The sequence below is a fragment of the Mirounga angustirostris genome, unplaced genomic scaffold, assembly GCF_029215605.1.
Source record: "Mirounga angustirostris isolate CCGP_5_RB_7025 unplaced genomic scaffold, mMirAng1.0.hap1 SCAF_3, whole genome shotgun sequence".
NCBI classification, from domain to species: Eukaryota; Metazoa; Chordata; class Mammalia; order Carnivora; family Phocidae; genus Mirounga; species Mirounga angustirostris.
In genome coordinates, this window is record NW_026991711.1 from 92154896 (window position 1) to 92180359 (window position 25464).

The following is a 25464-nucleotide window of genomic DNA, read 5'->3' on the forward strand; positions in this document are numbered from 1 at the left end:
CTATCTTCTTGGACTGCTTCTGGGTCCTTTACTTTGGTAGTCCTCCACCAGGGAAATTTTGGCCTAAGGGGCATTGGGCAATGTCTAGAGACCACTTTGGTTGTTACAACTGGGAGGAGTACTACTCACACTCAGTGGGTAGAGGCCAGCAGTGGTGCAAAACATTCCACAACACACAGAACAACAGCAACAGAGAAGCGTCCCCCCAAGAAGTCAGTCGGCTGGGGTTGGCACTGACTCCCCCGGACCCTGACAAATGAAGGCATTCTGCAAGGGTCTTCACTCTCACAGTGCCTTCCAGGCTCAGGCTTCAGCTGCTCCTACCTGATTGAGCTCCATGAAAGATAGCTTTCGTCAAATCACTTTCATTCCGAAAATCTCGTGTGAAATCAACACCTCAGCCTGACATGCAAGGTCTCCACAGATTTTCTGCAGCGGACTTTTCCAATCTTGTGTCCTGTTACATCTCTTCCTACGTGCTATGCCCAGAACACTGAAAAAACTCACTATTCCCCTCATCCAATCCCTGCTTTCTGACCTCTATGCTTTTGCTCCTACTCCCAAGAATATTCTTCTTCACCAAATGTCAAAATCTTCACATTCTTCCGAGCCCGATAAAAATGTTACCCGTCCACACATCCTAGCCTGATCCCTTCACCTCGAGCAATGCTTCTACCATGAGTACCCCTGTGGCACTTCATTTGAGCCCATCCTGGAATGGCCTGTGCATGCTTCACCAGACAGATGCCTCTTGACGTAATCAAGTAAATGAATGGATCGGTTGCTAAGAACCCGCGACAACTTACTATGGGATTTGGTTAAGTCGTGATGTCTATCAATTTCACTTCAAATAATGCCGTAGTAATTTTTTGAGTTCGTGAGTCTAAAATGACTGGTTTTCGGGCGCCTGGGTGGCTCAGTCGTTAAGCGTCTGCCCTCAGCTCAGGTCATGATCCCAGGGTCCTGGGATCGAGCCCTGCATCGGGCTCCCTGCTCCGCAGGAGGCCTGCTTCTCCCTCTCCCACTCCCCCTGCTTGTGTTCCTGCTCTTGCTGTCTCTCTCTCTGTCAAATAAATAAATAAAATCTTTTAAAATAAATAAATAAATAAATAAATAAATAAATAAATAAATAAATAGGGACACCTGGGTGGCTCAGTTGGTTAAGCAACTGCCTTCGGCTCAGGTCATGATCCTGGAGTCCCGGGATCGAGTCCCGCATCCAGCTCCCTGCGTAGCGGGGAGTCTGCTTCTCCCTCTGACTCTCCCCCTCTCATGCTCTCTCTCTCTCATTCTCTCTCTCAAATAAATAAAAATATTAAAAATAAATAAATAAATAAATAAATAAATAAATAAATAAATAAATAAATAAAATAAAATGACTGGTCTTCTATGAGTTGGGAAGGGCCTCGGCTATGTGATACCTGCTCGTGTCATGGGGGACCAGCCCTCGGAAAGAACGTTTTATACACTGTTAAATTTCTTTGAACTTACAGGTAAACGTGGCCCAAATAATTCTGACAAGACCCAAGAGGAAAGCCTCTGTTGTGAAAGAAATGGACGCCTGTTTGCTCAGCTTCACTTGAGACATAGCTTTAATTCAGGGGCACATCAGGTAAGGCCTTGCTTTATAGCTGCTGTGAGTAAATGTTCGGGAGCCCAAAAAGAGCACAGTGCCTACTCACCTCCCTAGCCTATAACTCCCTACCCAAAGCTTTCAGCAGGGTGCCTTCTGAGAATAGCAGTGAAATTCTAAGTGATAATAAAATGCATCCCAGCAGGTCATTTCCACAAAGCAGGTCAAATCTGGGGAGCAATGCTGAGTGGGTTAGACCTCGCTGGACCCTCGACCCCTTCCTATACCTCTTTTAGGGTACATTCCACATGCCTTAGGCAGGCAAACCTTCATCCTGTCTTCTACTGTTCTGTGACTCAGGCTCCAAAATGATCCTACCTATGTCATCACAGTGCTAAAACTCAAAATCTCACCAAGCTGCAGTTTCTTCTAAGCTTGGGAGAATAGCAAAAGGATGGAGCATGTTTACACTAGGATCTGAATGACTGATAGTCTTGAAATCCATCCCAGATGTTGCTTTGTTTAAAGAAAGGTCTACAAAAATTTGCTTTTATTTGAATCTCAGTAAGGAAATTCAGGTGGCTCTAAAACATATTTGGGGAAGGGGGGCTCCCAACATTCCAGCAAACCCTAGTGCTAGAACCTACCGCACGAATTTCATGAAACTTAAAATGATTTCCTTAATAGGTGATCCCACCCCAGGTTTTCTTCTTATTCCTGTCATAAGGAATCTCCTAAAATGCAGTTCTGTGTTATTCCATCATTTAAAATCCATCAATAATTCATTTTTGCCTATCTAGTAAAAGGTCAAGGCCTTCAGCATAGAATGGAAGGTTCTTCTCGATATCGCCCCACTTCTGTATCTCCTAAATCCATTCTGACATCTCGCTAATACATATCAAGGAGATTCTCACCTCTAGGACTTTACAGAAGTTGTGGGCTCTGCTTGCCCTGGGTTCCCCCCAGCCCCTTCTGAACCAGCAACTGTCACTTACCCTCAGGTCTTAACCCGACACCACTTCCCCTGTGCCAGAACTGACAGTCACCACTGATGTCCTTCCCCGGGGCTCTGCCCTTCCTATTTCAAATATTCCATCCCACCAGGTGAGGTTTACAAGGCCTCTCCATGGTCTGCCTAGCACAGGCGTTTGTGGCATGAATAAATAATTGTTTAGTGAGTGAATGAATGTACCAACCAATCTATCAGTTACTGAACAAAAATAAGTAAACCACCTACAAGAAGTATTGGACCCAATTTTTAAGATCAAAACTTAAGGAGAAAAAAAAAAAGCAAATGGCATACCATGTATCTAAAAAGAACCTAAAGGAAGTTAATATTGCATGTGGTTCAAGTTCCTGGTTTGCATGCAAATGAAACATGTGTCCTATATGGTATAGCCTAGGAGTAAATGCGCAAGGATTTGAAAATATCTGGGTTCTGAATTTATATAAGCTGCTTAAGACAATGAGGTACCTCTTTTACATATTTTAAAGAATCATAGACATGCCAACCTGCTGCTGAGGGTGAGTTTGAAGTGTAGGGTATGTGGGAGGTGGGGGAGAGGAAAGTTTGGGGAAGGAGAGCCAGAAAAGCAAGTTCCAGAGAAAAACACCTCTATAGAATGAGCATGCTATGATTGTAGGCGGCTGAAACTCCTGAATGCACTTGTAAAATCATTAAATTCTAATTAACACTGGATTAGGCTTGCCAGTGTGTGATAAACCCCAAAGTGTTTCTTCTCAGATCAGAAATGCCCAGTCCCCTCCTACTGGTCTCACAGATGCTTGCCAGCTACGTCTTGGTTTGTACTTAAGACATGAACTTGCAAAGCTTCCAAATTATAAGCAACTAGCGTTGAAAACTCATTACCTGAATGCTGCCTCAGAAATAAGCGAAGTGGCTAACCTTGATGGTCTGGTGTTCAGGGGTGGGTTAATAATTCTCCACTCTCTTTGGGAAAAAAAATGCTGGGATGAAGAGTCGTGTTAACAGCTGTACACGGGCTGCCTGTTTTTCTGCTTGGGAATGCTCTAGGAAGCATTTTCAAGCCAAATAATCATTGTCTTTCAAGTTAAGGTTTACCAAGTGCTTTTCTCATAAGTGATCCTACTTGGTCCTTACAATAACTTGGAAAATTAAATTCTATACTAATCTTAAAGATGAGGACTTTGAGGTTCAGGAAAGTTAATGCAGAACTGTAGTTCAAGCCTAGGTATGATTCCAAGAACTGGGTTTGATTTGTTTCAACACAAGCCAACCTCCCATAGAACCTGGTAGGGGGCACAGAACTGAATATCCTTGACCCAGCCTCTATTTGCCAAAAGCAACCAGGAGGCCAATTATATTTCTTTAACTTTCATTATCTGATGACTGGCCACACATCAGTCTCCTTTCACAATTGTTGGCATGCCTCTGCAGCTTCTCCTAGCCCTTCCCTCTTGCAGAGACAAACCACTCTGTAGCCCACCTTCCTCATCCTGTCCACACTTCCAAACACACTGTAAGTCCAGTCAATATTCTCTAGGCCCTTTTTAGATCCTTTCACTGGATTTTGTGGGGCCCTGGCTCTGTTGTGAATGCTCTGTTCATTATTCCTGGCTTCGCCTTACATCATGCATTCTTTGCCTGGTCCCTAACCTTCCAGGTGGGATTTGGTGGCCTTGTGTTCCCACACAAAAATGGCTGCCTATCAAACTTACGGTTATTTTTTGTTTCCTACTCATCCTCCAGCTCAAGGCTATAAAATCCTTGAGACTCACAACTGTTTTCCATGTTCTGCTGAACACACAGCATTTGGAAAAATGCCTTGCACAAAGCAAATATTCAATAACATTTGTTGAATGAATGAATGAGTCTCACTAGCAAATTCTACACTGATTAATGGAGCAGTCCTTATTGCCCAATCTACATTCCAGTAGCGCATTTCCAGTATTGCAGAAAAACATCACAAATCACATCTATCGGAGCTTTTCATGAAATTGCACTCTCTGGTATTTGGAGGTTTTGTTCTGATTTCCTGTCTCCTATGTCACTGCGAGTTTTCAAAACTTTGCCACTTTCCCTGTCCCATCCACACTTCCACTGTCCCAGTCTGAGGAAATGACTGAATCTTCTGCTTGACTAGTGCTGAGGACACCCATCTGGGCTTTCTCCTCTCTATCCTAGTCTCTGTTGGAATCGTGACCCTTGTTCACTTTCTTGGAAAGTGCTCACTGTATTGATAAAGTTGTCCTCTCCCTGCCTTCACCCTCATCCCTGCTCCATCCACCCAGGCCACTCTTCTGTTAGTGTCCCTCCTCGGCCTCCCATCGTACCTATAATTTTCCTACCTCTTCCTCCGTGCCCTCAGCCCTGTTTTAGTCAAAGAAGCACCTGTGTTCCAACCTGTGGCTAACCCTTGTGTGCCCGAGCATTCCCACATCCTCCGCCAAATTCCCTATCACTGGTCCACATTTTCCTTTGGATCCCCATGGGTTCCTTCCCATCAGTCACAAATATGCTTCTTCAAGCCCTGTTTTCCCCTTCATGTCACTTCCCCCAGGTCTCTTTCATTATTGTTCCCTCTCTTTGACAGGTCTAACCCCTATTGAGAAAGGGTCTTCTTTCCTCCTAGCCTCTAATTCCTATCCCTTTCTACCTCGTTGGGATATTGCTCTGGCAGGTTCTCTGCTCTCCACCTCTCTTAAGTTCCAAACTTTTCCAGGTACCACCAAGAGTATCTTATAACTCTTTCCACCCTCAAAATCTCATACATTCCTCATGGATTTCTTATCTCACATTCTCCCCATCCACAACGGCACTGAAACTTCTTCCCAAGATACGTCATTAAAGGCAGATGTATAAGTCCCGGGTACCGGGGCTTCTCACGAGCTGCACCAGGGCTGACTCTCCTCACAGTCCAAACTGCATCTCATCTGAGACTCCCCATCTCCCAGCGCAGTATCGTCTTATTTAAAAACCATGACCACTCCCTGGAACCCACCATGTTAAGTTAGCATTTCCTGATATGAATCTCAGGATCCCCCAAACTATCCTTCCTGAGCAGGAAAAAAAAAAAATGCATTTGTTTCCTGTGCTGAAACAACCCCATTTATACATAAGTGTTTGGAAAGTATAGTCAACGTGGATTCTCAGCTTCATGTCAGGGGTCTCTCATAATACATGTGATGTGAATTCCCACAAAGAATGATGCTAAGATATGCTGTGAGGCAGTCTCCAGGGCTGGTGCAGATGTGGGATATATTTAGCCATGCACGAACCCACACACGGTGGAAATGCCCACCTTTGATAATGCATCTTTCTCATCTCTAAGCGGTACAAGTGTCTCTCAGTGGGAGATGCCATCTTGCTGTCACTACTTATAGCAAGCTGCCCCTCCTGTGGAGAAAGAAAGTCAGAGAACAAAGTTCAACACCTGGATGCAGAAAAAAAAAAAAAAGAAGCTGATTATTTTCAGCATCTCTTCTCTTCCTTATCTTTCCTTGATTAATGCTGGAAGTTTGTCCTTATTGGTTTACGAATCTCTGGCTTCACTATAATCACAAATATTAAGGTCTAATTCCACATCAATGAGGTCTACTCAAAATTTCAAGTATGTTGACATTGTACTCTACTTATTCAATTACAAAAAAAAAATAAAGTATTTCGCAGGGTAGTGACATTGTTTGAGGAAGTGTTGTTTTTAAATAAGAGGATACCAAAAGTTTTGAACAAAATGAATGCCTGTTATTCTCCAAAGAAAACTGTATGTATACTGTGCAGTGATGCGCAATATCAGTAAAGGGCCAAAATTATGGTGTATTTTTAACCATCACTACAAAAGTGTTATGCACAATTTCCAATAATTTTTTTTTAACAGGAGGGTTAGCGTTCTTTGACTCTCCTTTTTCCTGCTGACAACAAAGCAGTTGGAACGACCATAGCTCAACCACTAGAAACATCCTGAGAAAAATTTTAGAATGCTGAAAAACATTTCAGATAATCCTCAAAGTATTAAATACCTAAAAAATCAGGGATAATAAATCTATTAATTAATTTAACATCAACTAAATGCTCAGCACTATATTGGACAAACCAAAGACAATGGAGGTAAGGTCTTTACAACGGAGCCCTTGCAGAAACCAGAAATGACCCTAACTTGCTGGCAGGACCAAGCACATGATCCGGATTCTAGTCCCCTGAAGAAAACTAACTGACTACAGTCTCTCTTATATTGGGCCCTTTTTACATGAGTTCACATTTTCTCCACCCAAACAGATTTTAAGTAGTAAACATGACATGTATTCATCTCATGTTCTTTAGAGAATATTTAAAATGATTTCTGGGTCCCCAAGTACCAAAACAATTTACACAGGAAAATAAACTTCCATGTTCCCAGGCTAGCCCACTGAAGCAAAGGAACTAAAATATTCTGCATTCATAAGGAAAGGCACAAAAGTGTCTCTTGCCAAGCTTTTAGCTGTTCTACATGTTAAAGGACTTCTGAATTTGTTAGGTTGGGTTTGTTGTCTATGTCAGAAAACCTAATGTAATGGTAATAAGTGAGAAGTTAGTTTTTTTCCGCTCTCTCTCCAGAGCTAGAACAGATGGATAGAGCAGATTCACACAATATGAAGAATACACACTTCTATTTTGTTACTCTGACCCTCTCAGAATGGCCTTTTATCTCATAGTCCAAGATGATTGCTTGAGTTCCAGCCATTAGTTCTGCATTCCTGCCATCTGGAAGGATAGGGAAAATAATTTTTTTTTTTTTTTGGTGGTAGTGAAACAAGAAAGGAATTTATTATTTATGTCAGAGAGGCTAACACTGGGAAGACGCAGATGAATGTCTCGAAGACTATCTCGGAAGTTGGAAAAGAATTGTTTTTATCTCTGACACAATGTAGTCGGATTTCCATGGGAAATAAGTTGCATGGGAGGATGAGAAACTCAGTCTCTAAGCAGCCACATGCCTGTGTTTTTTTTGTTTGTTTGGGTTTGTTTTAATGGGGTTTCTATTACTATGAAGGGGAAACAGATGTCTGGGCAAAAAGTAGTCTGTCACAGTTTCTATTCAAAGTTAGGCTTCATTTTACCGTATTTCTGTGCCTATTCTGTAAGTTTCATCTTCCATATGAAGAGAAGAATGAAGACACCAGGGTCCCAAGGTCGGCCTGCCTGTGTCAGCAGTGGGGGTTGGGGGTGGGGGGCAGAGCAGCCTGGTCATGAAAGGAGCATGGTTTCTTCCAGTGAATGGGGTAAGGACAGACAAGGGGCAGCCAGCAGTTCACACATGTATTCACCTCATCCCAAACTGAATGTTAATGCCTGTGTTAGGACAAAGACTAGGTAGTTGTTAACTAGGAAATATGTATGTGAAGAAGATTTCTATATCTACTTTTTAGATTTTTTTTTTATTTATTTGAGATAGAGTAAGAGAGAGAGAGAGAGCACAAGCAGGGGGAGGGGCAGAGGCAGAGGGAGAAGCAGACACCCCGCTGAGCAGGGGGCCTGAGGTGGGGCTCCATCCCAGGACTCTGGGATCATAACCTGAGTCGAAGGCAGACGCTTAACCAACTGAGCCATCCAGGTGCTCCTATATATCTACTTTTTAGATTACTTTAATTGCATGAAAACACTCCAATACTACTATTGTCTTTATTTTGTCCTTACGCCTTCTTTTTTCATATTTCCTACATGTAAAAAAGGCTAACAAAACATGCAGTCATGTCCAAATATGATATTTTTTAATATAAACATACACACACACACACAACTTGGGAAGTTAGAGAAAAACTTGAGAATTTTAACATCACTAGTATTACCAACAGAGTTTTATATTTGCTGGTATATCCCACGTGATGTTTATTTCTCTGTAAACATGTTTCTGAGGGTCTGAGGATGGAAATAAATGCACCACAGGGTTCTGTCTTGCTTGTACACTCAGTGTATGGAAGCCGGAGAAAGAAAAACAGGAAGCAGAGATGCAAGAGGGTGGCATGATCGGAGCCAGGGCTACAGCTGTCTGTCCCAGTTCTGGCACTTCCTATTTGCAGACCTCACTTTCTTCATTTATCAAATGAAGGGGACTGGGTTAAACCCAATAAAGTCACTGGTATGGACTGATTTGTGTCCCTCTCCCCAAAATTCATGTGTTGAAGCTTTAATCTCCAATGTGATTATATTTGGACAAAGGGCCTTTAAAGAGGAAATTAAGGATACATGAGGTTGTAAGGATGGGGCCCTGATACAGGGGACTATCATTGTAAAGAAAGAGGGGGACACCAGAGAGGGGCACACAGAGAAAAGTCACAATGAGGGCACAGCAAGAAGGCAGCTCTGTGCAAGCTAAGGAGAAGGGCCCCAGAGGAATCCAACTCTGCCAGCACCTTGATCATGGACTTCCAGCCTCCAGACTGTGAGAAAACACATTTCTGTTCTTTAGGCCCCCAGTCTGGTATTTGTGGTATTCGTTATGCTTTTAACTCTACGTTGTTTTATGATGAATGCAGAATGTCTTCATGTAAAAGATCAAAATATATATATATTTTTTTATTCTTATGTTAATCCCCATACATTACATCATTAGTTTTAGATGTAGTGTTCCATGATTCATTGTTTGTGCATAACACCCAGTGCTCCATGCAGAATGTGCCCTCTTTAATACCCATCACCAGTTTATCCTCCCACCCCCCTCCCCTCTAGAACCCTCAGTTTGTTTTTCAGAGTCCATCGTCTCTCATGGTTCGTCTACCCCTACGATTTCCCCTGCTTCATTCTTCCCCTCCTGCTACCTTCTTCTTCTTCTTTTTTTTCTTAATATATTGCATTATTTGTTTCAGAGGAACAGATCTGTGATTCAACAGTCTTGCACAATTCACAGCGATTACCAGAGCACAGACCCTCCCCAGTGTCTATCACCCAGTCACCCCATCCGTCCCACCCCACCCCCCACTCCAGCAACCCTCAGTTTGTTTCCTGCGATTAAGAATTCCTCATATCAGTGAGGTCATATGATACATGTCTTTCTCTTTTTGACTTATTTCGCTCAACATAATACCCTCCAGTTCCATCCACGTCATTGCAAATGGCAAGATCTCATTCCTTTTGATGGCTGCATAATATTCCATTGTATATATATACCACTTCTTCTTTATCCATTCATCTGTCGATGGACATCTTGGCTCTTTCCACAGTTTGGCTATTATGGACATTGCTGCTATAAACATTGGGGTGCACGTACCCTTTCGGATCCCTACTTCTGTATCTTTGGGGTAAATACCCAGTAGTGCAATTGCTGGATCATATGGGAGCTCTATTTTCAACTCTTTGAGGAACCTCCATACTGTTTTCCAGAGTGGCTGCACCAGCTTGCATTCCCATCAACAGTGTAGGAGGGTTCCCCTTTCTCCGCATCCCCACCAACATCTGTCATTTCCTGACTTGTTAATTTTAGCCATTCTGACTGCTGTGAGGTGGTATCTCATTGAGGTTTTGATTTGGATTTCCCTGATGCCAAGCGATATTGAGCACTTTTTCCAGTGTCTGTTGGCCATTTGGATGTCTTCTTTGGAAAAATGTCTGTTCATGTCTTCTGCCCATTTCTTGATTGGATTCTTTGTTCTTTGGGTGTTGAGTTTGATGAGTTCTTTATAGATTTTGGATACTAGCCCTTTATCTGATATGTCATTTGCAAATATCTTCTCCCATTCTGTCAGTTGTCTTTTGGTTTTGTTGACTGTTTCTTTTGCTGTGCAAAAGCTTTTTATCTTGATGAAGTCCCAATAGTTCATTTTTGCCCTTGCTTCCCTTGCCTTTGGCGATGTTTCTAGGAAGAAGTTGCTTCGGCTGAGGTCAAAGAGGTTGCTACCTATGTTCTCCTTTAGGATTTTGATGGACTCCTGTCTCACATTGAGGTCTTTCAAACATTTGGAGTCTATTTTTGTGTGTGGTGTAAGGAAATGGTCCAGTTTCATTCTTCTGCATGTGGCAATCCAATTTTCCCAACACCATTTGTTGAAGAGACTGTCTTTTTTCCATTGGACATTCTTTCCTGCTTTATCAAAGATGAGTTGACCATAGAGTTGAGGGTCCATTTCTGGGCTCTCTATTCTGTTCCATTGATGTATGTGTCTGTTTTTCTGCCAGTACCATGCTGTCTTGATGATGACAGCTTTGTAATAGAGCTGGAAGTCCGGAATTTTGATGCTGCCAGCTTTGCTTTTCTTTTTCAACATTCCTCTGGCTATGCGGGGTCTTTTCTGGTTCCATACAAATTTTAGGATTATTTGTTCCATTTCTTTGAAAAAAGTGGATGGTATTTTGATGGGGATTGCATTGAATGTGTAGATTGCTCTAGGAAGCATTGACATCTTCACAATATTTGTTCTTCCAATCCATGAGCATGGAACGTTTTTCCATTTCTTTGTGTCTTCCTCAATTTCTTTCATGAGTATTTTATAGTTTTCTGAGTACAGATCCTTTGTCTCTTTGGTTAGATTTATTCCTAGGTATCTTATGGTTTTGGGTTCAATTGTAAATGGGATCGACTCCTTAATTTCTCTTTCTTCTGTCTTGTTGTTGGTGTATAGGAATGCCACTGATTTCTGTGCATTAATTTTATATCCTGCCACTTTCCTGAATTCCTGTATGAGTTCTAGCAGTTTTGGGGTGGAGTCTTTGGGGTTTTCTACATAAAGTATCATATCATCTGCAAAGAGTAAGAGTTTGACTACTTCTTTGTCAATTTGGATGCCTTTGATTTCTTTTTGTTGTCTGATTGCTGTGGCTAGGACTTCGAATAATATGTTGAATAGCAGTGGTGATAGTGGACATCCCTGCCGCGTTCCTGACCTTAGGGGGAAAGCTCTCGGTTTTTCCCCATTGAGAATGCTATTCGCTGTAGGTTTTTCACAGATGGCTTTTATGATATTGAGGTATGTACCCTCGATCCCTATACTCTGAAGAGTTTTGATCAAGAAAGGATGCTATACTTTGTCAAAAGCTTTTTCTGCATCTATTGAGAGGATCATATGATTCTTGTTCTTTCTTTTGTTAATGTATTGTATCACATTGATTGTTTTGCGGATGTTGAACCAACCTTGCAGCCCAGGGATAAATCCCACTTGGTCGTGGTGAATAATCCTTTTAATGTACTGTTGGATCCTATTGGCTAATATTTTGGTGAGAATTTTTGCATCCATGTTCATCAGGGATATTGGTCTGTAATTCTCCTTTTTGATGGGGTCTTTGGTTTTGGGATCAAGGTAATGCTGGCCTCATAAAATGAGTTTGGAAGTTTTCCTTCCATTTCTATTTTTTGGAACAGTTTCAGAAGAATAGGTATTAATTCTTCTTGAAATGTTTGGTAGCATTCCCCTGGGAAGCCATCTGGCCCTGGGCTTTTGTTTTTTGGGAGATTTTTGATGACTGCTTCAATTTCCTTAGTGGTTATAGGTCTGTTCAAGTTTTCTATTTCTTCCTGGTTCAGTTTTGGTGGTTGATACATCTCTAGGCATGCATCCATATCTTCCAGGTTATCTAATTTGCTGGCATAGAGTTGCTCATAATATGTTCTTATAATTGTTTGTATTTCTTTGGTGTTGGTGGTGATCTCTCCCCTTTCATTCATGATTTTGTTGATTTGGATCATTTCTCTCTTTTCTTTTTGATAAGCCTGGCCAGGGGTTTATCAAACTTGTTAATTCTTGCAAAGAACCAGCTCCTAGTTTCGTTGATCTGTTCTACTGTTCTTTTAGTTTCTATTTCATTGATTTCCTCTCGGATCTTTATTATTTCTCTTCTCCTGCTGGGTTTAGGCTTTATTTGCTGTTCTTTCTCCAGCTCCTTTAGGTGGAGGGTTAGGTTGTGTACTCGAGACCTTTCTTGTTTCTTGAGAAAGGCTTGTATTGCTATATACTTGCCTCTTACGACTGCCTTTGCTGCATCCCAAAGATTTTGAATAGTTGTGTTTTCATTTTCATTGGTTTCCATGTATTTTTTTAATTCTTCTTTAATTTCCTGGTTGACCCATTCATTTTTCAGTAGGATACTCTTTAGCCTCCATGTATTTGAGTTCTTTCTGACTTTCCTCTTGTGATTGAGTTCTAGTTTCAAAGCATTTTGGTCTGAAAATAGGCAGGGAATGATCCCAATCTTTTGGTACCGGTTGAGACCTGATTTATGACCTAGGATGTGATCGATTCTGGAGAATGTTCCATGGGGACTAGAGAAGAATGTGTATTCCGTTGCTTTGGGATGGAATGTTCTGAATATGTCTGTGAAGTCCATTTGGTCCAGTGTGTCATTTAAAGTCTTTATTTCCTTGTTGATCTTTTGCTTAGATGATCTGTCCATTTCAGTGAGGGGGGTGTTAAAGTCCCCCACTATTATTGTATTGTTGTCAATGTGTTTCTTTGCTTTTGTTATTAATTGCCTTATATAATTGGCTGCTCCCATGTTAGGGGCGTAGATATTTACAATTGTTAGATCTTCTTGTTGGATAGACCCTTTAAGTAGGATATAATGTCCTTCCTCATCTCTTATTACAGTCTTTGGTTTAAAGTCTAATTTGTCTGATATAAGGATTGCCACCCCAGCTTTCTTTTGGTGTCCATTAGCATGGTAAATGGTTTTCCATCCCCTCACTTTCAATCTGGGGGTGACTTTGGTTCTAAAATGAGTCTCTTGCAGACAGCATATCGATGGGTCTTGTTTTTTAATCCAGTCTGATAGCCTGTGTCTTTTGATTGGGGCATTGAGCCCTTTTACATTCAGGGTAACTATTGAAAGATATGAATTTAGTGCCATTGTATTGCCTGTAAGGTGACTGTTACCGAATATTGTCTGTGTTCCTTTCTAGTCTATGTTGCTTTTAGGCTCTCTCTTTGCTTAGAGGACCCCTTTCAAGATTTCCCATAGGGCTGGTTTTGTGTTTGCAAATTCCTTTAGTTTTTGTTTGTCCTGGAAGCTTTTTATCTCCTTCAATTTTCAATGACAGCCTAGCTGGATAGAGTATTCTTGGCTGCATATTTTTCTCATTTAGTGCTCTGAATATATCCTGCCAGTCCTTTCTGGCCTGACAGGTCTCTGTGGATAGGTCTGTTGCCAATCTAATGTTTCTACCATTGTAGGTTACAGATCTCTTCTCCTGAGCTGCTCTCAGGATTTTCTCTTTGTCTATGAGACTCGTAAGTTTTACTATTAGATGTCGGGGTGTTGACCTATTTTTATTGATTTTGAGAGGGGTTCTCTGTGCTTCCTGGATTTTCATGCCTGTTTCCTTCCCCAAATTAGGGAAGTTCTCTGCTATAATTTGCTCCAATATACCTTCTGCCCCTCTTTCTCTTTCTTATTCTTCTGGGATCCCAATTATTCTAATGCTGTTTCGTCTTATGGTATCGCTTATCTCTCAAATTCTGCCCTTGTGATCCAGTAGTTGTTTATCTCTCTTTTTCTCAGTTTCTTTATTTTCCATCATTTGGTCTTCTATATTAGTGATTCTCTCTTCTGCCTCATTTATCCTAGCAGTTAGCGCCCCCATTTTTTATTGCACCTCATTAATAACCTTTTTGATTTCTACTTGGTTAGATTTTAGCTCTTTTACTTCTCCAGAAAGGGTTTCTCTAATAACTTCCATATTTTTTTCAAGCCCAGCTAGTATCTTTAAAGTGATGATTCTGAACACTAGATCTGACATCGTACTAATGTCCGTATTGAGTAGGTCCCTGGCAGTCGGTACTCCCTCTTGTTCTTTTTGTTGAGGTGATTTTTTCCATCTTGTCATTTTGTGCAGAGGTGAATAGATGAATGAGAGAACAAAATGCTAGCAGAGTAACCACGTCCCCAGAAAATATACTCTAAACAAATCAGAAAAGACCTGAAGCAGTGGAAAAAGAAAGGGATAGAGAGAAAAAAGAAAAAGAAAAAAAAAGAAAAAGAGAAAGATAAAAACAAACAAAAACAAACAAAACAACAACAACAACAAAAAAACAGAATGTGATCAAATATGATCAGGCTGGTATATAGATCAGTGCCACACACTAGATTTGGGGTGTATTTTGGTCTTTTAGGAGAAAGTGCCTCCCAAATTTTAAAGAAAGAAAAACTTATATATGTACAAAAATAAGGGTTGATATGATGAAGGGATGGAATATGACTGTAAAGGTGGAAATTATAAAAAATTTTATAAAAGGAATTGATAAGAAGTTGTTTGAAAAAAGAAAGAAGAGGATTTAAAAAAAAAAGGAAAAAAAAGGGAGAGAATGTGATCAGGCAGGGGAGTAGAAAAAACCATATACTAGAGATTTAGGGTATATTTTAATCTGTTAGAAGAAACTATCTCAAAATTTTAAAGAGAGAACAACTTATATATATATGCCAAAAATATGGGTAACTACTATGAAGGGATAGAATATGACTCTAAAAATGAAAAATAAAAATGTTTTTTTAAAAAAAGGGATTGATAAGATGTTGGTTGAAAAAGGGAACAAGAAAAATTAAAAAAAAAAAAAAAACAGTTAAAAAAATTAACTTTTAAAGACTAAAGGATCATGGTAAAAAAGCCATGAATTCTATGTGCAGTATTCCCCTAGCGCTGGTGTTCTGCCATTCTCATTGATGGGTAAACTTGGTCTTGGCTGGCTGTCTCACTGATCTTCTGGGGAGGGGCCTGTTGCCGTGGTTTCCAAATGTCTCTGCTGGAGGCGGAATTGCCCCGCCCTTGCCCCCTCCCGGCTAAGTAATCTGCTCGGGTTTGCTCTCCGGGGCTTTTGTTCCCTGCGAGCTTTCCGTACAGCTTTGGAGGCGGAGAGTGAAAATGGCGCCCTCCCAAATTCCGCCCCGGAGGAGCCGAGAACTCGGGGCCCCGCTCCTCAGTGAGCCCCCAGAGAAAAGCTGTCAGGCACTCCCATCTCCCCGGTCTCCGGCCGCACTCCGTGCTCACCCGGGCTGTGACCGCGCGTTTCTATCTCTGGCAGCCGATCCCGGGTGGAGTCTCCAAACCCAGCAGATCCCTGCGGTGCACTCCCGCGCGGCTCCTCCCGGGGGAGGAAGGTGAGTCTCCCCAGATCTGCCGCTTGTTGGGTCCCTGCTGGAGGAGCAGGGGCCCGACTGGGCCGCGGATCACGGTTTATGGCCACCCCGAGCTGAGAGCCCGCGCCTGGGCTCCGCCTCTGCAGCCGGCTTCCCTGCTCCGTTACCTGGGAGCTCTGCCACACTCAGGCACCCCCGGTCTTTCTGTGACCCCGAGGGTCCTGAGACCACACTGTCCCGGAGGGTTCCACCCCCCGCTTAGCCACCAGAGTGACGTCCCTCGGCGGAGCAGACTTTTAAAAGTTCCGATTTTGTGCTCTGAGGCTCTATCACATGCCAGAAGCGGTCGACGGAGCCCCTCCCCCACCGTCTATCCTCCCGAATATCGCCCCGGATTCACTTCTCCGCATGTCCTACCTTCCAGAAGGTGGTCGCTTTTCTGATGAGAGAGTTGTTGCTCTTCTTTTCTTCGATCTCCTGTTGAGTTTGTAGGTGTTCAGGATGGTTTGATCCCTATCCAGCTGAATTCCTGAGAGGAGACAAAATCCAGATCTCCTACTCCTCCACCATCTTGCTCCGCCCACATAAAAAATCAAAATATATTAATGCAAATTTATGTTTTATTTTTTTAAATTTTATTATGTTATGTTAGTCACCATACAATACCTCATTAGTTTTTGATGTGGTGATCCACTATCCATTGTTTTCGTATAACACCCAGTGCTCCATACAGTACATGCCCTCCTTAACACCCATCACCAGGCTAACCAATCCCCCCTCCCCCCTACCCTCTAAAACCCTGTTTGTCTCTCAGAGTCCATAGTCTCTCATGGTTCATCTCTCCCTCCAATTCCCCCCTGCTCATTTTTCCCTCCCTTCTCCTAATGTCCTCCAATGCTATTCCTTATGTTCCACAAATAAGTGAAACCATATAATAATTGACTTTCTCTGCTTGACTTATTTCACTTAGCATAATCTCCTCCAGTCCCATCCATGTTGATGTAAAAGTTGGGTATTCATCCTTTCTGATGGCTGAGGAATATTCCATTGTATACATGGACCACATCTTCTTTATCCATTCATCTGTTGAAGGGCATCTTGGCTCTTTCCACAGTTTGGCTATTGCGGACATTGCTGCTATGAACATTGAGGGGCATATGGCCCTTCTTTTCACTACATCTATGTCTTTGGGGCAAATACCCAGTAGTGCAATTGCTGGGTCATAGGGTAGCTCAATTTTTAAATTTTTGAGGCACCTCCACACTGTTTTCCAAAGTGGCTGTACCAACTTGCATTCCCACCAACAGTGTAAGAGGGTTCCCCTTTCTCCAAAACCTCTCCAACATTTGTTGTTTCTTTCCCTGTCCATTTTGGCCATTCTAACTGGTGTAAGGTGGTATCTCAATGTGGTTTTGATTTGAATTTCCCTGATGGCTAATGATGATGAACATTTTTTCATGTGTCTGTTAGCCATTTGTATGTCTTCTTCAGAGAAGTGTCTTTTCATATCTTCTGCCCACTTTTTGACTTGATTATTTGTTTTTTGGGTGTTGAGTTTGAGAAGTTCTTTATAGATCTTGGATACCAGCCCTTTATCTGTAGTGTCATTTGCAAGTATCTTCTTCCATTCTGTGGGTTGCCTCTTTGTTTTGTTGACTGTTTCCTTTGCTGTGCAGAACGTTTTATCTTGATGAAGTCCCAAAAGTTCATTTTTGCTTTTGTTTCACTAGCTTTTGGAGATGTATCTTGAAAGAAGTTGCTGTGGCCGATGTCAAAGAGGTCACTGCCTATGTTCTCCTCTAGGATTTTGATGGATTCCTGTCTCACATTGAGGTTTTTCATCCACTTTGAGTTTACCTTTGTGAAGGGTGTTAGAGAATGGTCGAGTTTCATTCTTCAGCATGTGGCTGTCCAATTTTCCCAGCACCATTTATTGAAGAGACTGTCTTTTTTCCATTGCATGTTTTTTCCTGCTTTGTCAAAGATTATTTGACCATAGAGTTAAGGGTCCATATCTGGGTTCTCTATTCTGTTCCATTGGTCTATATGTCTGTTTTTGTGCCAGTACCATGTTGTCTTCGTGATCACAGCTTTGTAATATAGCTTGAAATCGGGCAACATGATGCCCCCAGCTTTGTTTTTCCTTTTCAACATTTCCTTGGTGATTCGGGGTCTTTTCTGATTCATACAAATTTTAGGATTGTTTGTTCCAGCACTTTGAAAAATGTCATTGGAATTTTGATCGGGATGGCATTGAAGGTATAGATTGCTCTGGGTAGAATAGACATTTTAACAATGTTTATTCTTCCGATCCATGAGCATCGAATATTTTTCCATCTTTTTGTGTCTTCTTCAATTTCTTTCATGAGTGTTTTGTAGTTCCTAGAGTACAGATCCTTTACCTCTTTGGTTAGGTTTATTCCAAGGTATCTTATGGGTTTTGGTGCTATTGTAAATGGAATCGTTTCTTTAATTTCTCTTTCTACAGTTGTGCTGTTAGTGTATAAGAAAGCAACTGATTTCTGTGCATTGATTTTGTATCCTGCCACATTACTGAATTGCTGTATGAGTTCTAGTAATTTGGGGGTGGAGTCTTTTGGGTTTTCCACATAAAGTATCATGTTGTCTGTGAAAAGAGAGAGTTTGACTTCTTTGCCAATTTGAATACCTTTTATTTCTTTTTGTTGTCTAATTGCTGTTGCTAGGACTTCTAGTACTATGTTGAACAATAGGGGCGAGAGTGGGCATCCTTGACGTGTTCCTGATCTTAAGGGAAAGGCTCTCAGCTTTTCCCCATTGAGGATGAGGAATGTCCCCTCTATCCCTATACTCTGAAGAGTTTTAATCAGGAAAGGATGCTGTATTTTGTCAAATGCTTTTTCTGCATCAATTGAGAGGACCATATTGTTCTTCTCCTCTAATTAATGTGTTCTATCACATTGATTGATTTGTGAATGTTGAACCACCCTTGCATCCCGGGGATAAATCCCACTTGGTCATGGTGGATGATCCTTTTAATGTATTGTTGGATCCTATTAGCTAGGATTTTGTTGAGGATTTTGGAATCCATATTCATCAGGGATATCGGTCTGAAATTCTCCTTTTTGATGGGGTCTTTGCCTGGTTTGGGGATTAAGGTAATGCTGGCCTCATAGAATGAGTTTGGAAGTTTTCCTTCTGTTTCTATTTTTTGAAACAGCTTCAGTAGAGTAGGTATTATTTCTTCTTTGACTGTTTGGTAGAATTCCCCAGGGAATCCAAGCAGCCCTGGACTCTTGTTTTTTGGGACGTTTTTGATCACTGCTTCAATCTCATTACTGGTTATTGGCCTATTCAGGTTGTCAATTTCTTCCTCTTTCAGTCTTGGCAGCTTATAGGTTTCCAGGAAGGCCTCCATTTCATCCAGATTGCTCAGTTTATTGGCATATAGTTGTTGATAACAATTTCTAATAATTGTTTCTATTTCCTTCGTGTTAGTTGTGATCTCTCCCCTTTCATTCATAATTTTATTAATTTGGGTCCTTTCTCTTTTCTTTTGGATAAGTCTGGCCAGTGGTTTATCAATCTTATTAAGTCTCTCAAAGAACCAACTTCTAGTTTCGTTGATCTGATCTACTGTGTTTCTGGTTTCTAATTCATTGATCTCTGCTTTAATTTTAATTATCTCTCTTCTAATGCGTGGCTTAGGCATTGTTTGTTGCTTTTTCTCTATTTCTTTAAGGTGTAGAGTTAGTTGGTGAATTCGGGATTTTTCTATTTTTTTGAGTGAGGCTTGGATGGCTATGTATTTCCCCCTTAGGACCGCCTTTGCAGTATCCCATAGGTTTTGGACCGATGTGTTTTTGTTCCCTTTGATTTCCATGAATTGTTTAAGTTCTTCTTTGATTTCTTGGTTGACCCAAACATTCTTGAGCAGAGTGGTCTTTAGCTTCCAAGTGTTTGAATTTCTGCCAAATTTTTTCTTGTGATTCCGTTCCAGTTTTAAAGCATTGTGGTCTTAGAATATGCAGGGAATAATCTCAATCTTTTGGTATTGGTTGAGACCGGATTTGTGATCCAGTATATGGTCTATTCTCGAGAAAGTTCCATGTGCGCTCGAGAAGAATGAGTATTCTGTTGTTTTAGGGTGGAATGTTCTGTAAATATCTATGAGGTCCAATGTATCATTCAAAGCTCTTGTTTCCTTGTTGATTTTCTGCTTAGATGATCTGTCCATTGCTGAGAGTGGAGTATTGAGGTCTCCTACAATTAACGTATTGTTATCAATATGACTCTTTATTTTGGTTTACAGTTGGCTTGTGTAGATGGCTGCTCCCATGTTGGGGGCATAGATATTTACAATTGTTAGATCTTCTTGTTGGATAGACCCTTTAAGAATGATATAGTGTTCTTCTGTGTCTCTAATTACAGACTTTAGTTTAAAATCTAATTTGTCTGATATAAGAATTGCTACCCCAGCTTTCTTTTGAGGTCCGCTGGCATGGAAGATGGATCTCCATCCCTTCACTTTCAGTCTAGATGTATCTTTAGGTTCAAAATGAGTCTCTTGTAGGCAGCATATGGATGGGTCCTGTCTTTTTATCCAATCTGTATCCCTGTGCCATTTTATGGGAGCATTTAGGCCATTCATGTTGAGAGTGATTATTGAAAGATATGAATTAATTGTCATCATGTTGCCTGTGAAGACGTTGTTTTTATAGATTATCCCTGTAAATTTCTGTTGTAGATCACTCTTGGGGTCTTTCTCCTTTTATAGAACCCCCCTTAATATTTCTTGCAGGGCTGGCTTAGTGGTCACATATTCTTTCGGTTTCTGCCGGTCGTGGAAGCTCTGCATCTCTCCATCCATTCTAAATGACAGCCTTGGCAGATAAAGTATTCTTGGCTGCATGTTCTTCTCATTTAGTACCCTGAATATGTCTTGCCAGGCCTTTCTGTCTTGCCAGGTCTCTGTGGATAGGTCTGACGTATTCTGATGTTCCTCCCTCTGTACATAAGGAATCTCTTCCCCCTAACTGCCCTTAAGATGGTTTCCTTGGTTCTAAGATTTGCAAGTTTTACTATTACATGCCGGGGTGTTGACCTATTATCCTTGATCTTGGGAGTGGTCCTCTCTGCCTCTAGGACACAAATGTTTCATTCCCCAGATTAGGGAAGTCCTCAGCTACAATTTGCTCAAATACATCTTCTAGTCCTCTCTCTCTCTCCACTCCCTCCGGGATTCCAATTATTTTGACATTGGAACGCCTCATGGTGTCACTTATTTCTCTGATTCTATTTTCATGGATTCTGAGTTGTTTTTCCCTGGCTTCCTCTTTTCCCTTTTTATCTATTATACTGTCTTCCAGATCGCTTATTTGTTCTCTGCCTCAGTTACCCTAGCTGTTAGATTATCTAGATTGGATTGGATCTCATTGATAGCATTTTTAAGTTCTGCCAATTCAGCTTTCATTTCTGCCCTTAGAGACTCTATGTGGCCATTAATTGATTTCTCCATTCTAGCCATTGTCTTCACAATTGCTAGCCTGAATTCCATCTCCAACATCTTGATTATATCTGCATCCATTTGTAAATCTGCAGCATAAGTCATAATCTCTGAGTCTCTTCTATTTTGGGGGCTCCTCCTCCTAGTCATTCTGTTGATGGGTGTTTGAGGGAATGTATAGAGTCCAAATTATTGACCAGAACCCAAGCAAGATGCACCTGTTTTCTTGGGACCTTAGGGTTGCTGGCCTCTTGTTTTCCCAGCCTGTGTTCTGGGGGTGGGGCTTGCTGCACTGTTACTCAGGCAACCCTGTTTGGGTGGAGTTGCCCTGCCCCCCCTGTGGCAGGGGATGAGCTCAGCGGGAATCAGGTTTTGGGGCTTTTGTTCTCTAGCGGCTTTCTCTGGCGGCTTTCCGCGTCTCTTCCAGGAGTCAGAGCAGAAGAGACCGTTTCCAACCCTCTGCCTTAGAGCAGAGAGACCACAGTCTGTTCTTCAGTGAGCTCTCCAGGCCACACCATCTCCATTTCTGTCTGTGCTGCTATAAACCAGCATCCTGGGTTGTGCGCCCCTCCGCAGTGCTCCCAGTCCTGTCTCCAGGACGGGGCATGTCTCTGCCCTTTGTGCTTCTAAAACTGCCAGCCGTCCCCAGTTTGCACACGCTACCCTGCCACTCTGGTTTCCACCCCAGGGGCTGCCCTAAAGTCCTTTCCCACCACTACCAGTCTGTGAGTCTGTGCCCCACCGCTACTGGTCTGCAAGTTTGTGCCCCATCTCCAGCGCGTGAGGGTGTCACTCACCGGCGGCGTAGGATCCCCAGGAACAGGCTCCCTCCAACTGCCATTTATCTTCTGATATCTGCCAGCAGAATCACAGCTCCCTGCTTCATACCTCAAAACCAACTGCCTGCGATATTTTGTTTGTAGAGATCCAGATCTTCTTACATCTCAGGCTGGTTTCGTGGGTGCTCAGAGTGGTCTGGTAGATATCCAGCTCAATTCTGGGGACCAGTTGAGATAGAGTCACCTACTCCTCTGCCATCTTTCCACCCCTCTATTAATGCAAATTTAGAAACAATATTGTACAAATAAGGGTATTGAAAAAAAATCTACAAAGCAATTTTCAGATCCCAGAATTTTAATTATATAAAAGCAACTACTTCTAAAGGGACTTAGTAGTTTGTAATGTGGTTTCACATAAATCATTTTGTCACCCCAACTAAAACAGTGGAAAATCTTATAGGTTACCACATTAATTCCAGGTCTCATATCTTCTACCTAATCATGTAGATCTCCTCCCTCTCTTTCAGAAAAGAACAACAAATCTTCCAAGTTATATTGAAAATGGGAGTGTAGTGATGAGAATCCACAAAAATTTCATTTAAAGGTGACTGTTGATTCTCACCCAATTGACCACCATCCCTACAGTAAGTACTGCCCACAGGGCTCTGTACCAGCACTATGGAGAAATGTCGAAGTCCACGTCTTAATTTCTGGCCTCAGGAAGATTATAACCAGCGAGAAATAAGATATAGGAACAGAGTTTAAAATAGGGAAGAGAGATGTAAATAATGATTTAAAAAAATCACAAAAGCGTGTCATCTAAAAAGCTAAAGGAAAAATAACTATCATGGAGGAAACACAAGAGTGTTGAAGAGTTTTTATTGTGATATCTCAAAAATAAGTTGAAATCTGAGCTTAAAAAAAAAAAAACCCATAGCCTATAGTTGAGTGGAGGAGGGTGACAGGTAGGTTGTTACTCCAAGTGGATAGGAAATGATTAACCTAACCAGAGCCCTCCCTAAAGTTATTTGGAATAACTTCCTGGGCCACAGTGATTGTGGCTTTATTGTGGCCATGTCCCTATCACATGTATTATTTAAAATATTTGTCATTCACCTGTCTTAGGTAGCTTATCAACCTGGTACCTGGGCCTTATCCAATTACCTAAACTTATTTCATTGGCTGGAGATGGATCCAATATTGTGTTGCCAACATTGTGACTCCCTAGAGATGGCCCCTGTGGAAGTGAGAGTCAGCCACTCAGAACAAAAAAAAATTATATATATACATATATATATATATATATTATTTGTGATACATGACCCATATTTGGTTCTAGAGCCAACTTGACTTTTAATCTAAGAATTTGAATCTTTTCTTCAACATTTGGCCAGCAACTTGGTCCCTGACTTGGCTTCACCAAGCAATTGTGATTTCTGCCTCCTCAGCTCAGCATATATTACCCACCCCCACTACAGACAAGCAAGGCTGCATTTTTAGTTTTGGACAAAGCAATTCACCAATTCCATACTCCTGTTATCAATCCTATATAGTTCAAATCACACCTGTGCTAACTCTTGTCAGGTATAATATAGATCAATTCTTTGTGTTGACTTAGGTTGCTAAACCATCACACTACTCTATATTCAGCAAAAATAAAAACTTGGATTTTAAGTGAAACATCATCTCTAAAGGTAGTTCAATGGCAAAGAGGGCATTAGAACTTTCATTTGCTCACATCCTCATGCTTCCCCAGGCTGGTTTCCAGAGAGCATGCTAACTTGCATGGCTGAAATAAAATGATTCATTTATTGAGGCAATGAATCTGAGGATTAGATTATAATAAATAACTCTTTAAAATATTTAGTACCCTTTAGTTCAAATTTATCAGTCACCAGGGAGTAGTTGACTCCTGATGGCCATCTCAAAATATTGTTTGGAAGGAGTTTCTAAATCTCATGGACTAGAATCCATTTTTTTCCTAGTTTTATCATAATTCCATTATTGGTTGAGTTTAAGAAGGACTCATAATTAATTATGTTCTCACAAATACAGTCCACACAACTTCACTCTTTAGTGATCACTTCCTTATCTAGAGAAAGGGATCTAACTGTCATAATAACCTCATAAATGATAATATTTGACTGACATGGAAAGAAGGCAAATTAACGGGAATTTACTGAGACTCAGGACATTTGGTTGCATAACGGTACAGCTGTCTTCTGAGTATTGGCAGTGACAGGCTGCTGTTCTTTAACACTGCAAAAATGTTTCAAAATAAATGTTAATGATTGATGCGTTCTTGGGTTTGCAAAGTATCTCCACTTCTGTGAGCTTATGTTCCTTCCTATTTTCGACCTCTTTCATAGCATTTAAGTACTTTTTTCTCTCTCCCAAAATAAGATTGAAAATAATGTCCCAGTGATACAAAATTACCTATGCAGTATATTCATAGTCATGTAAAAATAGAAAAACAAAACTGGTTAGAAGAAGAAAAAACTAAAGTAAATAAACTGAAAGGTTTACAAGGAGTTATGGGTGAGATTTTATTTTTCTGATTTTTTCCAAATTGCCTACAACCAGTATCACTTTTTCATAATAATAAGATGATGATAATGATGATGATGATGATAAACCCAATAACATTATTGAAAAAACATGAGCTCAGGAATCAAACAAATCTAATTTAAATTCTTGCCATGAGACTGTGGACACATCTCATCACCTCTGTAAGGCACTATTGTTACTTTTCCTCAAATTCCTTACAGAATGCCTTGCCCTCAGAGCCACTGTGAGAATTAAACTTCTGTAGATTGCTTCACATGATACATGTTACTCTCTTATATAGTAAAACCTTTATTGTAATGGAAGAAGCCTCCCTGAAAACTAAAGTAAGATGTCTTTCTGAATCAAAAGCACCATGGTTTTGTCCCTGCATACACATGTGGTCAGAAAGTTGGATACCAAACCAGAAATGGCTTCCATATTGATTGCATCAGCCCCAGGTAACCAATAACGAGAATCACAAAGCTTGTGATTGATGAGGCTGGTGGCAGACAGGTGTGAAAGCTCCTGGTTTTTGAGTCATGAGCAAAGTTTTTTCTCCCTGGATCCAGGGTAGTCATGAGATTCTTTAATGGATTTCTAAATTACCTAGTGAAAATAAATGCCTAAAGACTAACAAAAGATATGTTTGTAGTAGATAGCAGCCATGAAACCAATTAACTAATTAATTAAAACTAATTAACTGAAAAGTCCAAAATTCTCTTGCTGTCAGAAATGTTGTGATCTAGCTTGGGAAAGAAATCATCACCCTGATTCTGTAAAGTGAGGATAGGGAACTTTCTTTGATGCTAACCATTAGTGATAATGGTTCCTCTCAGGAAACCTGGGATAATTAGGCCAAAATCATCTTTATTCTCTTGAGAGAGGTCAGAACAATGATTGTAAGAGACTTAGCCATTTAAAGAAATAGTCAAGCTCCATTGTGAACCTCAGGGATATGATTTCTGGTGAATAAAGAAGTTTGTATAAAACTCATACACCAAAAAATATCCTTTTGATCAGAAATTAGTTGATTTAATGAGCATGTTCTGAACTCCTACTTCATCCC